We start from the raw sequence: 7,733 nt of genomic DNA, 5'->3' as shown, positions 1-7,733 counted from the left end.
TAAATGCTTTAATAACCTTTACTCTTCTTCCAAAGCTTTTCTCACTGCTATAATTAAGATTTACCTTTATGATTTTTTTAAGGATTTATCTTTCCATCAGAGTGCCAGTTCAACAAGAGCAGAGACCATGATGCCTTGTTTCACTGTGTACTGACACACCTAGGGACTCATTAATTCCATGATATACTGGAGCGGGTTGTGATTGCATTGAGCTATTCTTAAATTACTATATGCTTGGGGCTGGAGATATGATGCAGGGGTTAAGGCACTTGCTTTGCATGCAGTCTACCCTGGTTCAATTCCCAGTACTACATATGGGCCCCTGGCATCACCAGGTGTAATCCCTGAGCACTGCACTAAGAGTGACACCTGAGTATTTTTTAATGTAGCCAAGAAGCCAAAAAAATTAATGACTAAGTTCCTAAGACTATTTCAGCAGTATTTTCCATTTAGCAAATAAAAAAAAGAAAATTTAAAACCAACAGAGTATTTTCTTTAAATCATCTTTTTAAAACTTTTTTCCCATATATCCAGTACTCTTTATTGCATGCAGAATGATAACCATGAATCCACTGATCTTATACAACACACTGATTTTCCTGATATTTGAAATAAATATGGAAGTGAAGAAAATCACAAAATATGTGACCCTTTGGGTTGACACTATAGATCATATTAACATATTGAATACAAGCACTATAGAATTTAGATTGCCAAAGTGAGGAGGTATTTTAAAGATCTTCCTGTCCAACTAACCATCCATTTTTAAATCTCCTCTATAAAACTCCTGACAAACAACTAGATTAACTTTACTAAGACTTGATGATTAATAAAGGATCCACCAATTTTCAAATTCAACATTTAAACATGATATTAACCTTTTTAGTCCACTGTTAGGTCACTCAAACTAAATATTTTAGCTGAGATATCTACTGATAAGAAAACATGCCAAAAAATGTTTTTTAGAAATTAAATGGAAATTACCCATAAAGATCCTCATTTCATTGAGCTGTTCAAGGAATTCTTTATTTTTATTATTATTATTATTATTATTATTATTATTATTATTAGTGAAAAAATCATTTGTTCTTAAAACACTTGGAAAGTTTATGGCAATTTTCTCCAGGATAAATATTATCACATTATTGTACATGGACCACAACCTATGTAACATTAAGAATTAAACTGATGTTCATTATTAGCAAGAGTCAAAACATAGAACTAACCTAATGTCCATTAACAGATTAATTCACAGAGATGTGACCTACATACTCAGTGTGATACCACTCCACCATGAAAAAAATAAAATAAATAAACCATGTCATTTGGGACAAATGAATGGAATTAAATGTAACTATACTATACATAGTATAGTCAGAAAGTGAAAGACATTTATCAATGGTTTTGCCCATATGCAGAATATACATAACTAAAGCAAACAACTGACAAAAATTAATAAAACATCCATATTCTGTGAAAACTATAGTGTTTGTAGGAGGAAAAGGGTAAAAAGATGGGAGGAATGAGTAGAGGAATCATTTTGATAGTGATATGGCCCTGGGACATTGGTGGCAAAATGAGGAGTCAAACACAAATTAGGGAATGAGATTGTGTCCCTGGACATCCAGATCCTAGTATTGAAAACCAGAGAAAATAATTAAACTTGTATTTACCGACTTTCTAACCTACCACATCCCTGCCCTCCTTTCTTTCCCTGGGGAAGGTGAAGTATTAGAAAGATGTATACCTGGATCATGAAAATAGTCTTAGAAGCATCAGCCAACCTGGAAGATATTCTTTATTCCAAGTTGAAATTACACAACTTCAAAAAACATAGATAGACTGAAATAGTCAAGATCATTCAAAGACATTAGAGTCACTCTTCCAATATTCAGATAAGGGCCACCCATGGGAATGTTCAGGAGACTAGGGTTATAGCTATCACTATTAGCCAGTGATATTGGGGGGCACTGGGGTTATTCCTGGTAGGATTTTTTCTTTTTCTCTTTTGTGAGTCACCATGAGATATACAAAGTTGTTCATGATTGAGTTTCAGCCATAAAATGTCCCAGCACCTGTCACTTCACCCGTGAACATTTCCTACCACCAATGTCCCAGTTTCCCTCCCAACATTCCCCATAGCCTGCCTCCCTTTATAGCAGACACTTATTGTTCCTCTTTTTTAAAAATCTTTTTAATTTTAATTTTTTATTTTCCTACTAAAGAACTGTGATTACAAAGTTACTGGTAGTTGAGTTTTAGGCATATAATATTTCAACAGTAATCCCATCACCAGTATCACCTTACCTTCACCAATGTTCCCATATATTAATCTGTCTCTCCCTCCTAATGCAAAAAAAAAAATTGGGGAAAGACAAATTAATCCTTGCTATAAATTTTTAATACTAAAATCCATGTGAATAGTGTAACCCTATGACTAGAATCTTGGAGTTAACACACGGAGTTCAGTAGAATTTTAGTTTCCTGGAAACATATCGAGGACCATTATACCCATTAAGTATTATTCATTCAGGTACCTGCCACCATTAAGAAATTATGACCCAGCCATGTCCCTCCATGTTTCTGGCAAGTCGGCAGTCACACCCTCAAGCCACCTCTGGCTGGCACCAGATAATCTCATCAATGGCCACAATCCAGAGACTATTGTCCTTCTCTCTCAGAAGAGAGCATAAATGGACTCGTCATCGCCATGCCGCTGGACTCTGCTGGGCTGTTTCATGCAGAGTGCCCCAGAGGGGGGTGGATGAGGACCCGCCCGCCCCAAGGGACCCAGCTCAAGCAGCCAAAAGCCTCCAGAACTCAACTGCCTCCATGCTCACAATCACTCTCCACATGCTCGGGCCATGCCTCACCCACAATTAAACCTATGCCTAGACATCTCGTACCTCACACCACTCACGCTCCAAGAGTAGCTCACCACATTTGAAGGGGGGATTAAAGTAGAAGGTAGCCAATCTTAGAGGACAATATATTTTTACAGATATATATATAAGCACACATGCTTAACCCTTAACAGAAGGGCTAAATGGCCCTGGGGTGAATTACAACAATCTTCACACACTCTCCTCCAAGGAAAGTTTTTTTGGAGCATTTTCTGCAGTTTATTCATAACAAACATTACAAAATAAATTATTTTGGTTCCGCTTTGGAGCAGGGGTTGGGGTTCAAGATGGAAACATCCAAATATGATGGTGGGAAGGTATAATGGTGGTGGGATTGTTGTTTGAATATTAAATGTAATCAAATATTGTGAATTACTTTATAAAATTAATAGAATTTTTAAAAATAAAAAAGAAATTATGACCTAGGACTAGAGCAATAGTTCAAGGAATAGCGTGCTTTTCTTGCATGGAGCCAACCCAGGTTCAATTCCCAACACCCAATATGGTCCTCTTGGCCTGCCAGTCGGGATTCCCGAGAACAGAGCCAGGAGTAAGCCTGAGCATCAGCAGGTGTGGCAGAAAGAAAGAAGGAAGGAAGGAAGGAAGGAAGGAAGGAAGGAAGGAAGGAAGGAAGGAAGGAAGGAAGGAAGGAAGGAAGGAAGGAAGGAAGGAAGGAAGGAAGGGAGGGAGGGAGGGAGGGAGGGAGGGAGGGAGGGAAAGTAGGAAGGGAGGAAGGAAGGAAGGAAGGAAGGAAGGAAGGAAGGAAGGAAGGAAGGAAGGAAGGAAGGAAGGAAGGAAGGGAGGAGGGAGGGAGGGAGGGAGGGAGGGAGGGAGGGAGGGAGGGAGGGAGGGAGGGAGGGAAAGTAGGAAGGGAGGAAGGAAGGAAGGGAGGAAGGAAGGAAGGAAGGAAGGAAGGAAGGAAGGAAGGAAGGAAGGAAGGAAGGAAGGGAGGGAGGGAGGGAGGGAGGGAGGGAGGGAGGGAAGGTAGAAAGGGAGGAAGGAAGGAAGGAAGGAAGGAAGGAAGGAAGGAAGGAAGGAAGGAAGGAAGGAAGGAAGGAAGGAAGGGAGGGAGGGAGGGAGGGAGGGAAAGTAGGAAGGGAGGAAGGAAGGAAGGAAGGAAGGAAGGAAGGGAGGGAGGGAGGAAGGAAGGAAGGGAGGGAGGGAGGGAGGGAGGGAGGGAGGGAGGGAGGGAAGGTAGAAAGGGAGGAAGGAAGGAAGGAAGGAAGGAAGGAAGGAAGGAAGGAAGGAAGGAAGGAAGGAAGGAAGGAAGGAAGGACGGAAGGGAGGGAGGGAGGGAAAGTAGGAAGGGAGGAAGGAAGGAAGGAAGGAAGGAAGGAAGGAAGGAAGGAAGGAAGGAAGGAAGGAAGGAAGGAAGGAAGGAAGGGAGGGAGGGAGGAGGAGGGAAAGTAGGAAGGGAGGAAGGAAGGAAGGAAGGAAGGAAGGAAGGAAGGAAGGAAGGAAGGAAGGAAGGAAGGAAGGAAGGAAGGGAGGGAGGGAGGGAGGGAGGGAGGGAGGGAGGGAGGGAGGGAGGGAGGGAGGGAGGGAGGGAAAGTAGGAAGGAAGGAAGGAAGGAAGGAAGGAAGGAGGAAGGAAGGAAGGAAGGAAGGAAGGAAGGAAGGAAGGGAGGGAGGGAGGGAGGGAGGGAGGGAGGGAGGGAAGGTAGGAAGGAAGGAAGGAGGGAGGGCGCGGGAAGGCTAGGGAGGGAAGGAAGGAGGAAGAAGGAAGGAAGAGAAAGGAAGGAAGAAGGAAGGAAGAGGAAGGAAGGAAGGAAGGAAGGAGGAAGGGAGGAAGGAGGAGGCGGAAGGAAGGCAAGGAGGAGAAAGGGAGGGAGGGAGGGAGGGAGGGAGGAGGACCTATGACACATGCCTAATTGGAAGGGCGTGATCTAGCAGACGCCCTCCCCACCGCCACCACCCCAGCCTAGCCCCCCGCCATTCGTCGTAGTCATAGCCAGCCCATGAACGGGAGAGCTTCTGCGCGGTACCCAGGCACTGGAGCTAACAATATCACAGTTACTGGCTACAAACGTATTGAATACTTAATATGCATTATGAGTACTCCACATTCTTTATATGCATCAACTAATTTACCCATCAATTCCATGTACAAAATGTTTCTCTGTGTGATCGATACAGACGCCAAGTAGGTGATGGTGATCTAAACAGGAGCAAACCCAGGGAAGCTCAGTGCGGAGCCAATGCTAGAAAATGCTTTTTTAGGTAGCCTCAAATTCAGCAGAGTTGTTAATCAGTTTGGCAGAAGCCACGTACAGTAAGATGATTAGCAAACTCTGATCCTGGAACAGAAGTTGTCTCACTAGGTGTATGCTGAGCACTATTTTCCCTGCAGAAGTCAGGGCACTCCAGCTAATAAGAAGTCAGAGATGGAGACTTAATTCCCTGAGTTAGATACGCTTCTGTTGAAGCCAAAATATGTGACAATAGTTTCCCTCAAATTAGTGTGGCAGCTGTCCAGATCACATAGCCAATTAAAATTTTTAAAAAATTGCAATGGACCTGCCCAAAATATCTCACTATCTCTCAGTTATCATTTCCATAATGCAGATAGTCTGGAATTTTCCATTTCATGTCTGTTATGTGTCTTTAAAACTCATAATTTTCATATTCATTCTCAAAAAAATGACATTTTATTGTGGAGAGTATCTCCATTTAACTTCCTTGTGTCAATATTAACGATGGCATTTGTGTGTTTATTAGGTAAAGATTGGGTCCTGGCAATCAAGCCGTTCATTCTGGGGCCCATGAGCTCAAACAGCAGGACTCCTCAATTGCTTTTTTAATTTCTTCTGTTGACATTGACCCTGCATGAGGTTATTTATAAAAATCTTTATGAATATAATTTATGATTTAATTTTAACAAGTATTAGATGTTATCACTGAGTCCATGACCAGAGCTGGTAAAGATTCCAATCTGAAAGCATCAAGATTCATTTAAAACTCCCCTATTATGATTCCTGTCCTATTTTCCCAGCAGCACTCAGGGTCAAATATAAATAAAATGAGAAGTGTCTTTCATATTCACTATTCACTGTCATGTATCGATTCCTTGGAGTAGATCTTTCTAAAATAATAGGTGTTTTGGAAAAGCAACTCACCTAAAAGAAGAAAAGGAACCTGAACATTTTTATAGGTATTGACAATTCTTCTATAGAAGAGATGCTTTTCAATGTATGTCATGAAAACATTCTATGTTGTAGAGCTAGCGCTACAGTACAGCAGGTAAGGCACTTGCTTTGCACATAGATGACCTGGGGGGATCCTGGCACGGCATAAGGTCCCCCAAGCCCTGCTAGGAGTGATCCTTAACCACATTGTAAGGAGTAATCCCTAGTATTGTCAAGTGTGGCTCCCAAACCAATAAATAAATAAAACATTACATGTTTCAATGTTTATAAAATTATTTTTTAAATTAAAAAATAGAAACACATTTTTTATTAGTGAATCACTGTGAGGTACAGTTACAGACTTACAAACTTTAATGCTTGCATTTCAGTCATACATGATCGAGTACCCATCCCTCCACCAGTGCCCACTTTCCACCACCAATGGTCTCAGCATCCCTCCCACCACCCCCACCGTCCCTTCCACCCCCCTCCCCCGGCAGGGCATTCCCTTTTGTTCTCTCTCTCCTTTTGGGTGTTGTGGAGAAACGTAATTTTTAATGGGACAGATGTTTAAAGATATAATAAAAGATTTCAACCTGACCCCACAAAAGGTATACACTCTCATCTATACAGAGGTTTAACAATGGGAAAGTATTTTTTGAAAATTAAAATCTGGATTTCCAAGTTCTTTTAAAAAACCAAAAGTCTGACAATGCTGCTCATATTTCCCTCATGACTATAATATTCCCTTCTGAGCAGAATTTGTTGATTTTTTCATAGCATTATAGCTCATTTATATCTAGTGTTGATTTCTTTACACTCCCATATTGTTTGTCTGATCCTTAGGACTGTAAAATTTTGGGGCTGGAGTGATAGCACAGTGGGTAGGGCATTTGCCTTGCACACAGCCGACCTGGGTTTGATTCCCAGCATCCCATATGGTCCCCTGAGCACTGCCAGGAGCAATTCCTAAGTGCAGAGCCAGGAGTAACCCCTGGGCATCACCAGGTGTGACCCCCCAAAAAAGAAAAATAAGACTGTAAAAGTTTTGCTGTTTTGTTTTGTTTTGTTTTAATTTTATTGAATCACCATGAGATAGTTATAAGCTTTCATGTTTGGGTTACAATATCACAATGATCAAACACCCATCCCTCCACCAGTGCACATACCTCACCACCAATATCCCCAATATACCCCCCTTTCCCACCCTCCCCCTACCTCCATGGCAGACAATATCCCCCATACTCTCTCTCTCTACTTTTGGGCATATGGCTTGCATATTTGGGCACAGACACTGAGAGATCATCATGTTTGGTCCATTATCTACTTTTGACACACATCTCCCATCATGACTGATTCCTCCAGCCATTACTTTCTTAGTGATCCCTCCTCTATTCCTTCTGCCTTCTCCCAGCTATGGGGTAATCCTCCTGGCCCTTGTATCTACTGTCCTTGACTCTGTTTTTATTTAACTACTTTATTTTATACACAAACTTAAGAACTAGAGTGATTAAATGGCAAGGCTAGACTGTTAAGACAAAGATTAGGTCCTGTTCTACTAATCTAGTCCATACTCTAATTTCTTAATGTTATATTTTGCTTTTATCACTATCTCCTGGACTTAACATTTCATTGAGTGAATAATATTATTGTGCCTTTGCTCTTGAGGAGGACAATAATAATGATGATGTTAATTTACTGAAAAT

This window comes from Sorex araneus, chromosome 5, assembly GCF_027595985.1.
Source record: "Sorex araneus isolate mSorAra2 chromosome 5, mSorAra2.pri, whole genome shotgun sequence".
In the NCBI taxonomy this organism is placed as follows: Eukaryota; Metazoa; Chordata; class Mammalia; order Eulipotyphla; family Soricidae; genus Sorex; species Sorex araneus.
The sequence above is the reverse complement of the archived record's forward strand: the minus strand, read 5'-3'. Positions refer to the sequence as shown.